The following is a 13,855-nucleotide window of genomic DNA, read 5'->3' on the forward strand; positions in this document are numbered from 1 at the left end:
CTGGATGGGCTCAAACATAAGAACGATTGCGACAGTGGCACAGGATGGGGCAGTGCTTCATTCTGTTGTATCGAAGGCAGCTTTGAGCTGGAACCGATTCAACAGCACCTAACAACCACAGCAAGAGCATAGAGAGTAATACTGAGCAACGCGTGCAGCTGCACCGGCGAGTTGGCCTCACACGGTGCTTTTGTAGATAGAAGCACATAATGCTAATGTTCAACTCACATTTTGGAAATAACTTCCAACTGATAAGTGAGACTTATCTTCTCTTGAGATTAATGTGTGATACCGAAAGAGGATACGGAAGGAGGACCTGAAATGTCTTTCAAAAGTAACGGACATAATCCTATCTTAGTGTATAGAGGTCTGCCACATGATGAATTTAAAACACTTCCCTAATATACAAATATATAGAAAATTTACTTGTTAGACAGTGAACATAGGAACAATACTAAAATATTTCCAAGAGAATGAAATAACTTTCATATAAACACTACTCTAACGTTTTAAAGATAGAGACATAGGATGTAAGGTCCTTAGTATAGAGTTACATTTTACCATGAAGACAAAATTGCATTTAGGAAAACATGTATGATTTTCCATGTACATATAGAATAATTGGAAGTGCTTGGGTCCAGAACCTAGCTAAAGCCTATTATGTATATCCACAGTTCATGCTTATGTTCTTGCACTTCCATTCTTTCTAGCAGCCACACAGTGCCTGGTTCATAATCAGCCCCAGTATCTTTAACTGTTGTTTTCCATTGCTTTTGAGTCTATTCCAACTCCATGCGACAGATTAGGACTTTTTGGTAGGGGTTCCCAGCCTGTAATCTTTATAGCAACGAATCATCCCAATTTTTTCCTCTAGCATAATTCCTGACATGTTTGAATAGCCAACCTTTCCATTAGAAGCCCAAACCTTAACTATTTCACTGCCACGCCTGGGCTAATCACTTCTTAAAGAAGAGAACACAGAGTCTCTGCGACAAAGCTTCCCTTAGGTAGAATGATGCCGCTTTCGGATTTAAATCATGGCCTTGCCAATTCAGAGCCCAGCCTCTTATGATAGTTTGCTACAGTATCCTAGATGTAACTTTACTTAGATGCTGACCTTCAATAGTTGATGAATTTTGAAGTAACCTCCATTTGTACTTGACTTTTACCACATCAACCTAAGGAGGGTGGGCTGAGAAAAACTAGCTCACAAGCTAGACAGCTGTGCAGTGTTAGAGATACAGCGATGCGGATACAGTGTTATGGATAGAGGATACAGTGTTATGGATACAGCGATGCGGATACAGTGTTATGGATAGAGGATACAGTGTTATGGATACAGCGATGTGGATACAGTGTTGCGGATCAGAATTAGAGTGTAGGCCCCTCAGCATAGACAGGCATTCACAAATAGCCACCGACCTTCCTGGTGGCTTCCAGGTTTTCCTTTGAAAAACTGACAAAGGTTACACAGTGAGTACCTGAAAAAGAATTAAAATGAAACTCCCCAGATTCTCAATTAGTGAACAAATGCAATGTCATTGGCTTCATTTTCGGATTTCTGTCTTATGTGTTTCATAAATTTTGAAGTAACCTCCATTTGTAAAAATGGAACTTCCATTTTTGCTATGTGCATTTGCTTTCAGAAGACATAAATGAAGAAATAAATACTAACTTTGTATATTACATTGATTCAGTTAAATGTATCTAAATCACTAAACTCATGATTAATTTATTGACCATTTCTTAAAAATACATCATTAATTTTTAATTTATCTGCATTTACCTTCTAGCTAGTACAATTTTAAGCATATAACTTTAAAGTAACATTTACTACTAATTCAATGTCTGAATAATAAGGATTCATAAGTCATAGCTTCGACATCAGCGATTCATAACTGCTAACTGATACCAGGAACTTGTCACAAATGTCAGATTTAAGGAGTAGCACCTTAAATGAAAATAGATTAGAAATTGATCTGAAAATTCCAAATCATCACACAATCTCAAACAAAAAGCATGTCAGTTTAATTAAATGACTTATTAAATGATCAATGGCAAAGTGGCCAAATTTATTTTTGATACTGTCACAATTAAGATGAAACTGAAATTTACCTAAAAGTAGGTTTCAAAATATTTATCACCAAGGCAATACTCAATTAATTTTTTTCCAAGAATGCATATGTCAATGGCTGTTGTGGATCGGTTGCCTAGTGTCATTGTTAATCAACAGCAAGTGCTTGTTGAATGAGATGACAATGAAGTTTGATGGGAAGCTTTCCTCCCCAGCTTTCTGCACCAGTACAGATATGCCTAAATGAATCCCAGTTTAAAAAGTGATTCACATTTCTTATCTACTCTAAAGCAGAGATGATAATAAAGGGCTTTAGGAATTACATTTTTCTAAATAATCCTGTAGAAAACAATAGGAAACTGAACATGAGTCTACATATGGTCTGGCAAGAAAAAAAAACAAAGCACCATGGACCAAGTTGTTTTGCTTAGTAGTTTAGGAGTCTTTTCTTAGAATTTGAAGGGGTGATTTATGTAACCTAAAACAGAACAGGTTTATAATACCTTGAAATATCATCTTATTAAATAAGTCTTTCAAAGTATAGCTGAACACTCACAAGATAGTCTTCTCAGAATACCAGGGAATGGGACCCACTAATATGATTTTACATATCTTAAGAGGTTATCTGAGAAGGTTACATTTGTATCAATAGTGTTTAATATTTAGACAACCTGTTTTGTCTAGTTGGCAGCTTCTCCATGCCTTTCATTTGGCAAACGTTCATATGCTGATTAGCCTAAAAGCCTCATAAGGTAACTGTAACACCAACCAAACTCAAAAACCAAACCAAAGTCACCGCCCTGGGGTCAATGCTTACTTAAAGTGCCCCCTACCCACCAACGCCCAGCGCATGGGTGGCTGAGGCTGGAACGCTTTACAGGAGTAGAAAGCCCAGGTTTCTCACACAAAGCTTGTGGTAGTTTCAAACAGCTCACCATAAGGATCGGTCCAACATGTACGTGCTACACTGCCACAAGGTAATAAATAATGGGAAAATGTTTTCATGGAGATTTTTCATAAAGATGTTTTGGTTATCACTGAAAAATCTGCTTGTAGAAAGAGTCATCACCAATATTTGTGTAGTGTTTTTTATATCTAGTAGGGAATGATGTTAATATACTCTCTTTTCAGGAAATTTCATGAAAGTAAAAGAGAGGTAGGGATTGAGGATTCAAAAGCTATTTACAGATAATTGCCATGAACTGACAATACTATAACCACTATTTCAGAGGGCTCTTTTGAGGTATATCTCACCTCAACCTTTATTGCTCCCAAGCTGACAGGGAGGCCCAAATTTTCTACTCAGATTGAGTCAAGTTAGCTTCAGATTCATGCTGGCGATCTGAGAATGCCCACTAAGGAGTCCTAGTGGTCTCAGGCTGCACAGTTGACTGCGAACAGCAATGTCAGCAGTTCAAACCCAAGGAGAAAGCTGAGGCTTTCCTCCCTTGTGAAAGTGTACAGCCTCGGCAGCTCAAAGGGGCAGCTGTGCTGTGTCCTGTAGGTTCATGATGAGTATGGTTTGAGTTGTATGGTTTGAGCAGTGAGTATGGTTTGAGTTGAGATCAGAGGATTGATAGGAACCAGGTAAGGGTGGTGGGGGGTGGTGGTGGAAACAAGAGATTCAGAAACTAAATGATAATGACTTGGCATTACTTTTTTTTTTAATCACTGTATTAGGGGCTCATACAACTCTTATCATAACCCATACACACATCCATTGTGTCAGGCACGTTTGTATATTTGTTGCCATCACCATTCTCAAAACATTTGCTTTCTACTTGAGCCCTTGATATCTGCTCCTCATTTTCCCCCTCCATCCCTGCTCCCCTCCCCTCCCTCATGAACCCTTGATAATTTATAAATTATTATTAATTTTTCATGTCTTACACTGTCTGATGGCTCCCTTCACCTACTTTTCTGTTGTTTGTCCCCCAGGGAGGAGGTTATATGTAGATCCTTGTAATCAGAGCCCCCTTTATACCCCACCTTCCTGCCACTCTCACCACTAGTCCTGAAGGGTTCATCTCTCCTGGATTCCCTGTGCTTCAAGTTCCTATCTGTGCCACTGTACATCCTCTGGTCTAGTCAGATTTGTAAGGTTGAATTTCAATCACGATAGTGGGGGGGATGCAACATTTAAGAACTAGAGGAAAGTTGTATGTTTCATCATTGTTACCCTGCACCCTGACTGGCTTATCTCCTCTCTGCGACCCTTCTCTAAGGGGATGTCCAGTTGTCTACAGATGGGCTTTGGGTTCCCACTCTGCATTGGCCCTCATTCTCAATATGATTTTTGTTCTTTGATGCCTGATACCTGATACCTTTGACACCTCGTGATCACACAGGCTTGTGTGCTTCCATGTGGGCTTTGTTACAATGGCTTGGCATTTCATCATAACTAGAAGGAAAATCAAAACATACTGGATCATCAGAAAGACATCAGTATTACCTCGGCAAAACATAAGGTTAATATCATGGACGTGATTTATTACAATAGATTTTAATATAATCCATTTGTTTCTATTTTAAGTGATTCATAAAAGGCAATCTTAAATAGCACAAAACTAAGCTTTTTATGAAATATAAAATGTACACATAGGTTCATTATGAGGTATAAATATATAATAGAAATAAGATGATCAGACACCTTGAGGGCAAGGGGATTTACTGATGCAATGTCTCCTCCCTGTGTGTCCGGAGAAGGTTCTATCTATTCCATTCTGTCTTATGTGCATTGGTTTGGGCTCAATGGAAACTAAGAGGCAATAAAAATGGCCATTTTCCACCTCTCACTTAATTTTACTTTCAAATAGTAGGTGTAAACTATCCTCTCTCTAGGAAATATCTCTTTCCTTCACTGGAATTCTTTGCTCCTCTCCCCTTTCCTTCTTCACCTAGATTTATTTAATAATATTAAGTCAATTCAGAAAGACAATCCATTATCACACGAATTATTTATTAAAACAAGTAAACACCTCCTTAAATGAGAAGTCTCATTTCCCCCACTATGAATTCAATGCAAAATAATTGCCTGAGTGGCATTTATACCTATGCCAGGATGTAACTCACACAAATTGGAATTCTCAATATCTAGGCAATTCTTTTAGTCTAATTGGTAGTAGGATTTTGGTATTCATACCAATGCTGAACAAGCCCATTTTGTGCCAGCTATTCTTAAAATAAAATCTGTGTTGGAAAACGATTTGTCTTAGTGTATTAGTAACAATCTGTTCAACACTTAAAACATCAATTTTGAGGGGCTAATGGGTTTCAATTTTGGAATTTCATTCTTCATATTTTGTGCCCATTTGCTAACCAAACCCATTAAAAAACCCAAACACAGTAAAAATTAAATTGATCTTTTCTCATAGAGACAAGTTTTCAGACCCTTATGAAACACAGTAATTTTCAAAATTAGCTATCCTTAACATATGAAGGTAAATTGAATAGGATTGCTACAAAATCATAGAAACATTTATTAAGAAAAAATATCAAAATAAGAAGCTATTCTTCCTTGACATACATTAGTGCAGGCAATGTTTCCATCCCTTTGACCCTTCTTCAAATAATCTTGTGCTTTTTCATTTTACCACAATAAAACAGAAGTTACGACATCCTTGGAAGATCGATTGTTATAATGGGGAAAAAATTCTTGGCACAGCTATTCTGGGTTTTATTTTTTCCACCAAGGTAGCTTTTAATGTTCTAAAAACTTCTTTCTGCAAGTTCCTGTGATTGTCTTGTGTCCTCTGAGAAAATCTATCAAGAGTACTCCTTTGGGATGTCAGAAAAACAGACTTCAACACTTTTCTTAACGGACATCTCTGCTTTGAATTTAACTGACCCAGTCGACTATCTGGGAAGTCGCTGCTTTGATTGGACTGTTTTGTGAAGGCACCTTAATGAGACAAGAGTGATCTTTAGAGGGCCTGTCTGCAGTCGCCGCTGATTGCAGACACTTGGTATGTTTGGAATAAACCTGTAAATGTACCAACTGGAACGCCACTGGCAATACTGTTTTACTTTCCTTCGTGCATACCATCAGAACCAGTGATTTTAGATCTTTGGCCGTGCTGCTTAGGAGTTAGCCTGCTCCTAACTGGAGAGTGCTCCCCATCCTTGGAAATGGGCAGTACATTATTTGTTTCTACATCATATCTGTAAAACCAATGTTCCCATGTTCTCAATTCCAAACTTGGGCATGCCAGCCAAGCTGATGTAGAACTTGCTAGGTGGTATGCCCTAGGGGAGGACCCTATCATTAGTCAAAGTTGTTCTAACTAATTTTTCAAGTTTTCAGTTTCAAACAAAACCACAAAGTCTAGCGACTGTCAAAAAGAACCATTTAATAAAACACTCAGAAAACAATCTTCTCCATTGCGCTACTCACTGCTGGGAGTCTCGCTGCTTTTTCTCATATGTGGTATGTAATAAATAGCAAGTGTATTTGCTATTTATTTTTATATAACAATATTACCAGTATTGTAAAGGCTTGTGCTAGGCTGAGTTCTCTAGAGAATTAAAATCTGGGACACTTATATGTGTTAGAAAGAGAGTGGCCCATACAGCAGTAGGGCAGGCAAGTTCAAGTTCATGGGTACCAAGTTAAGTTGGAGACCATTCCAGACTCTCACAGCTGTTGGGGCTATGGAATGGGAGCAGGGAGATTAACCAGTATGAAGAAGAACAAAACAAGAAAACAAAACAGCAAGTCCATGGCTGGTGGATGCAGAGCCTGTTCGATAGGCTCAGGGTTCGGTTCTGATGATTCCCAGGGTTGATAGGCAACACAACAGGCCATTGGTAACTCACAGGCCTGGCAGGACGTGTGGCAGGCAGGTCACTGGCCCAGATTCCAAGGAGCCAGATGCAGGATCCAGGCAAACAGGGAAGGGATTTTCCATAATATATGTATATAGATAGATAGATAGATAGATAGATAGATAGATAGATAGATAGATAGATAGATATGCAGGAGACCACAGCCCCAAGGAGACATCATCAGGCTACGACCCCAGTCAGGGACTTTCTTACTACATAAGACAGCCTGTATTTATTTACATTATGTTAAGTCTAAATTATGGAGGATCCTGGCTGTCTAAGTTGACACAGAAAAATTTCACAGGGGTTAAAACAGACATTTTATTATCTTACAGTTCCTTTAGGTCAGAAATTTTGACATGGGCTACCCCGGCCTTGGTTTGAGCATCTCCTGAGACGGCAATCAGTACCCCTGCTTACCTGAAAGGACCTGCTTCTACCCCACATGGCTGCTGCAGCATTCCATTGCTTTCATTCCATTGTTATCAGACCGAGGCCACCCTGTTTCTTGTCACATGGCCCTTTTCTATCAGGGAGACCACAATGTACCAGTGGGCTTGTTCAAAGCTAGCAAAGGAGAGCTTCCCTTATAGGAAGAAGGTTACAATTCCAAGTTATATGATCATAAAAGTGACATCTCATCATGTTTGTCACATTCTATTAGTTAAAAATCAACCAGAGCTCCCACTTATACTCAAGTGGGAATCACACAAAGGTGTTGACATGGTGGGAATCGTGGACTAATCTTACAGTCTGCCCACCACAGAAAATGAGCCTATTTACACAATTATGAAGGAATTTTCTTAATTAAATCCTGTAATTTTGCATCATTCATTCTCAACGAACTTTGAATAGATGTTCAGATACTTGTATTAAGAACCTTGATAGAAATGTGCTAAAAATCTAGAATGATGACTCCAAATGAGTTTAAATCTCGTCATGAAATGAATTATGTAATAATGTTCAGAATAAAAACCTCAGATAAGAATACAGAGGGAACAAAGCAATTCTCCCAGGATCACTGAAAACAGTAAAGTTCATGCACTATCAGCCAGTGAGTTTGATGTTAGAGCTTTTAAAATGTATATCAGTTCTCGATAAGAATCGGGCTCCTTAAAAACATAATCTAGGGACTTAGAAATATGATTAAGCCATATGAAATAGACTGTGTATGTGTTTGACAAAACCCTTTAAGTTCCAAGTCTCAGGATCCCAATTCAAAATGACTAAAACTATTGGCTAGTCTAGGGATAGTCTTTGCTCCAGACAAGTGTGGAAAGTTGCCCTCAGTGTTGGGTGTGGCTCTAGATATCTTTCACCGGGTCTCCTTTGTGTGGTTCTACTTGCTGGCTGGCTCTCTCCGGGGGTGGGAGAGTCCAGATAGCACAGATTGATAGTATCCCACAGCGAATCCTCCTCCCTCCAGTGGAGCTGATCAAAGTCTCCCATTGTGGGCTGCTGAATCAACTGGGATCCCTCATTCCTTAAAGACCAATGCCAGGGTCAGTGGGATGGAAACACTGATTGGCTAATCTAAGCTTTAAGTTTCTTATTTTTCCATTTTACTGGAAATTGAAATGCTTAAAACGTAGCACTTTTTCTTTGCTACTTCATAAACATATAGTCCTTAGAAAATGATCAAGGGATGCATGTGAAGCTCAAAGTGGGTTTGGGAGTGAAAGGGCTTTAAAGGAAGTCTCACACATAGCACTGACTGCAGAGACTGCGTGTTTAGTCACACGACCACCCTCCCATCCCCTCAGGGATCGCTCAGTTCTTGGCCTTGGCACTCTCTACTGTTCTACCCTTGTCTACCGCGGGCATCAGATTCACCCCAGTGTGTGGGCTTACACGGTGGTACCCACCAGAACGCATGTAGGGACATTGTCACATAAGACAAAAATCAACACCATATGAACTGAAGCCACAAATTTCCACAGGCCACACTGACTAGGGGAAAACGAATCACCATACAACTCTCCAAGGACCAGCAAGTCACAAAATGTGCTCAGTTCCCGAGAGTCACACTCTTCTCCCGAATTTTCAATTTAACCATAAAGGGAAAAGAGAGGAAAGGTAGACAACATTATACATGCACTCAGTGCTTATAAACTTAAGTCAAAGGAATAATATTTGGGGGCATAAAGGGGATTATGATATACTCTTGTAAAAGAGCATTAACGGTCTTGACTTGTGTCATAATGCAATTTGAACCAGAGCAAGTCACCAGAGGAGAAGGTGACCCTTGGTCAGAAGGGTGAGCACAAGGGAGCTCGCTGTGAATTCAAGCAGACAGCATGGCCTCCAACAGACTCGGAATCCCAAACCTTGTCGGTGAGAATGTAAATGAATCCTGCAGCCCTCGGAAAACTCGCTTCTGCATCCCGCAGGCAGAGTTGTCCTGGGGGCCACTGTGAATGGCGGCCTGTCAAAGCTTGCCGAGACTCGGTTTCTGAATACAGTTTATGTGGCTTGGAAAAGAGTGGAAGGAGGAGACAGTGATAGTCATAATAGAACACTAGAGACAGTGTGCATTGTGTGCGAGGCAGTTTATAAGGACATAAAAGACCACTGAGGTGATTTGTGCTCACCCCCCCCCGTCCCCCCCCCCCCCCCCCCCCCGCTATCCCTTACCCAGTTAGGTAGTTTGAACTCACAGGAAGATTTCAAAACAAGAGGTAGAACTGGGGTGAGCAAATGAAAATGGATGCCTTTCTTATGTTAACAGAGTGATGTCTCTAATAGTTATTTGCTGGCTTCCAGCAGAGCTGTGCAGAAGCATTTGTCCTGCATCATTTAAAGTCACTTCCACTGCTGGAAGCGCTGACCTGGAGTCATGATTCTCACGGACTGCTTCAACATTAGACTTTATAGGCTGGGCCACCAGTGTGCCGCTTGAACTGGGAAAACAGATTCCATCATGGGGCCCCAGCTAGCAGAGTGAGGTAGGGTGCAGACAGACACTGGTAGTGAGGTGGATACCAGCTTTCCTAACACACAAGATCCCATCTGCTAGCAGGGACAGTGTTCAGGAGAAACCCAGGCTTATATGCTGCTGGATTCCTTTCCTGCCTCCCAGGGATTTTCTGGGATACTAAAGTCACTTGCAGTCACAAGATGTTTTTATACTCACTGTAGTTAAAACAAAATAAACTAATAGCTATTACAAAGTATACATTTACACTGATTAGCTATCCTAAAGAGGCTCGAGTGGTGCAAGCAGTTCATGATTGGCTGTGAATCTGAAGGTTGGTGGTTTGAATCCATCCTATGGCTCTGCAGAAGAAAAGTTTGGGAATTTGCTTCGGTAAAGATTAAACCAAAAACCCACTGTGCAGTTGAGTTAGAATCCAATCACCCAAGAGGATAGACTAGAACTGCTCCCAGAGATGTTCAAGGCTGCACAGCTTTATGGAAGCAGATTGCCACCACTTCCTCCCATGATGTGGCTGGTGAGTTCCAACCGCTGACACCTGTGTGGTTTTAACCACTGCGCCATCAAGACTCCCACAATTGCACCAGTGAAGAAGTTCCCCTGCAGTGGTTCTAATCTGTATCACAGGCAGTCTCCATGAGCAGGGCCTCAACAACAACTAGGCCACAGCCACTGTCACATGTGCATGTGTTCTTGTGGTTTGAGAACAACGAGACTGCTCGTTGTGGTTGTGCAAGGCTATGTTATTCCTTACACAAACGTCATGAAACCCTATGTGACTTCTACTTTATCTCACTCTCTGTGTGCAACACAGAATTTCCTCGGGGACCAGCCCACGACTCCATGACTCATCCACATGTGCCTCTTCTCCTGGGTATGCCAACTTCCAAGATCTGTCTCAGGCGCTATTTCTCGCTCCACGATTGTTCTCCAGTTGTCGTCGTGCTTGAAGGAAAACGTTGGTGGGTTGGCTGCTCACACCAGAGTGAAGGGAGTGAATTCAATGACAACTGCTTTCTTCTGATTGATCAAAGAGGTCAGTCATAGACCAAGCTAGAGCAGAAGAGAAATCTGAAATGTGGGGCCATGAAGGTAGCAAAAAATGTGAACAATCTATGTCGAGAACCTGCACAGAAAAATGCAAAACTGGACGTCAGAAGTGAGACGGGGGCAGGATGAAGGAAGTGGAGGCGACACTAAGTGGCAAGAAGCATTCTCATACTCGAGTTAGAATTTTTTTTTAATCATTTTATTGGGGGCTCATACAACTCATCACAATCCATCCATCCATCCATTATGTCTAGTACATTTGTGCATTTGTTGCCATCATCGCTCTCAAAACATTTGCTTTCTACTTAAGCCCTTGGTATCAACTCCTCATTTTTCCCCATCCTTCCCGCTACCATGTCTTATACTGGCTGACGTCTCCCTTCACCCATTTTTCTGTTGCCCGTACCCCAGGGAAGGGGTTATATGTTCTTGGTGTCTCTTATTTCTTGGCATTACAAGTAGCAATAGCTTTTCCCAGGCATTCCCGTCCCACTAAAACACTCATGAATCCTGTATATCAGGTCCTTGAGCAAAGCTGTAGCTCTCTCTGTGCCATTCCCCCTGGTTTCTGAGAGTGTAATTCTTTACGGGAGCGGGGAGCCTGGTCTTTCTCCAGCAGAGCGGCCATTGGTTTCCAACTGCAGTCCCAGTGGCTAGCAGCCCAGTGTGTGGCGACTCACCCTCAGAGGTAAGCAATGGCTGTGCCCGATTCATCTTCATGCTTCTTAAAAGTTTTCACAATACGTGACCAAGGAGTTTAAACTTGTATGTCTTACCGAGACGATCTTGATTAAATAAAGAGCTAGGTCAGGAGAGTCCAAGAGCTCTTCTCTTCAAGAGCAAACACCCTGTGCTGGTACGTGTGTATGCACGCTTGTACCTACATACAAACACACTTTTTAACCTCTTAATCTCCTCCATGTTATTTATGAATGATTTCACACCCATGAAGAAAGCAAGGTCTTTATACAAAATAAGCAAAAATACAGGAAACTAACATCTCTGGAGCAGCGAACAAATGCCACACACTAGCCTAGTGAGCTTAACTGTACAGAGAGGTGAATGGAGGTTTACAGAAGAAAGGTAGACTAGGTAAGGATTCATATCTGTTATTGGTGGAATAAAGACTCAAAGCCTGTCTGTCTGATACAGCAGTTCATGTTATCTTTACAGCAACAATGACAAGAGAAATTGTGTAAAGAAAAAATAAATGTAGAGATGAGTCCTAGATTCTTTCTAATTGTTTCCCAGGTTTTATGGGGGAAGTAAACTTTAATTTTCCTGAAGCTTCTCTATTACAGTGGAAAGGTCAGAGGGGCAAGTTTCAGAGGAAGAAGTATGAGATCCGGGAGGGCCATGGCCATAGCTGTCAAGGTCATAGCTGTCAAGGTCATAGCTGTCAAGGTCATAGCTGTCAAGGTCATAGCTGTCAAGGTCATAGCTGTCAAGGTCATTGCTGTATTCACAGGATCCTGCCCAAGTGTTGATAACTAGTAGGGGCTCAGTCATTATTCATGAAACCAAAATATGAAGTAAGGAAAACGTGTTTCTTATTTAGGTCCATAAATGTTAGAATTCTGAAAAGCATTGTTTCTGGCTAGAATTCTTCCTTGTATTTTATTCTCCCATTGACTATATCATTTGGGGAGGGAAGAGTTAATAGGATAATCTCTGCTGTTTCCTGACACACTGTCGGGGGAGAACTCCGAAGGGAGAAGGGGTAATGAGATGATGTTGGAGCATTTAGTGTAAGTAGTGGAAGTTTTCTGGATAAAACAACTGTAACTGGGGATGCAATGAGATAAATAAGAGTTAGCTAGCTAGCCCACGGGCCAAAAGAGTTCCAGTCATAAATGACAATAATATAATTGGTCCAGTGAGAGGGGAAGGGAAAGAAAAGGGGGTGGGTAACAGAGGGGGAAGTGTGAGGGAAACATATACCAGTTATAACTAATAGGAGTTGGGAAGCAATGCATTTTGAAAATATGCCAAAGCATGTTATTGTTTGAGAATTGTATTGGAATTAATACACTTTGTTTGTAGAGGGCTACATCATAGAGGGCAAGTCCTAAATCCATTTAAAGCAGTAGCTCTCAACTTGCGGGTCACAACCCCTTTGGAGGTCGAAGGACCCTTTCACAGAGGTCGCCTAAGGCCATCAGAAAACACATATTTCCGATGGTCTTAGGAACTGAGACTCCGCTCCTCTATCATCTCCAGGCGGGTCCGCCCACATGCAGATACGCCCACATACAAGTACCCGAAGTGAAGACTTACCCTTGCGACATCGTGCTTCAAGAGAAAATTTCATTTATTTGTATGTAGAAATTAATATTTCACAATATATAATTACATATTTCTTTGTGATTAATCACTATGCTTTAATTATGTTCAATTTGTAACAATGTAAATACATTCTGTATATCAGATGTTTACATTATGTTTCATAACAGTAGCAAAATTACAGTTATGAAGTAGCAACCAAATAATTTTATGGTTGGGGTCACCACCACCTGAGGAACTGTGTAATGAGAACCACTGATTCAGAGCCTTCCTACAGAGTCAGCCTCCCGTGAGTCCTGTCTGATCGTGGATATCAAAAGCTCTGTCTCCACACAGAGGGGGTTGCCTTGAATCCCTTAGCCCAGGGAGAGGCAGACTTATCCTGGGGCACCTATTTGTTCTAGGGTCACCTGTGGGAGAAAGAGGAGGCTTTCTGCTGCCATTCAGAGTTACAGTCTCGGAAACTCATCATGGCAGTTCTGCCATGTCCTATGGGGTCACTGTGAGTCATCATCGACTCAATGGCAGTGAGTGTTTGTTTGATTTAGGGCCACGTGGTCATGAGTCATCCTACTTTGGTCAGAAATTCTGAATCAATCTGGTAGCTTTTCTTATCTACGATGGGACTGCTGTTGTTAGGTGTAATCAACTTGGTTCAACTCACACGTGACCCTGTGTCATATAACCTC

At 41.1% G+C, this 13,855-nt stretch overlaps 1 pseudogene; it reads right to left on the bottom strand.

Moving 5' to 3' along the window:
* The window catches only part of LOC142446080 (malate dehydrogenase, cytoplasmic pseudogene), a 158,947-nt pseudogene extending 145,776 nt beyond the window's left edge, over positions 1-13,171 (bottom strand).
* Positions 13,172-13,855: the final 684 nt, after the last annotated feature.

The sequence above is a fragment of the Tenrec ecaudatus genome, chromosome 4 (assembly GCF_050624435.1).
Source record: "Tenrec ecaudatus isolate mTenEca1 chromosome 4, mTenEca1.hap1, whole genome shotgun sequence".
In the NCBI taxonomy this organism is placed as follows: Eukaryota; Metazoa; Chordata; class Mammalia; order Afrosoricida; family Tenrecidae; genus Tenrec; species Tenrec ecaudatus.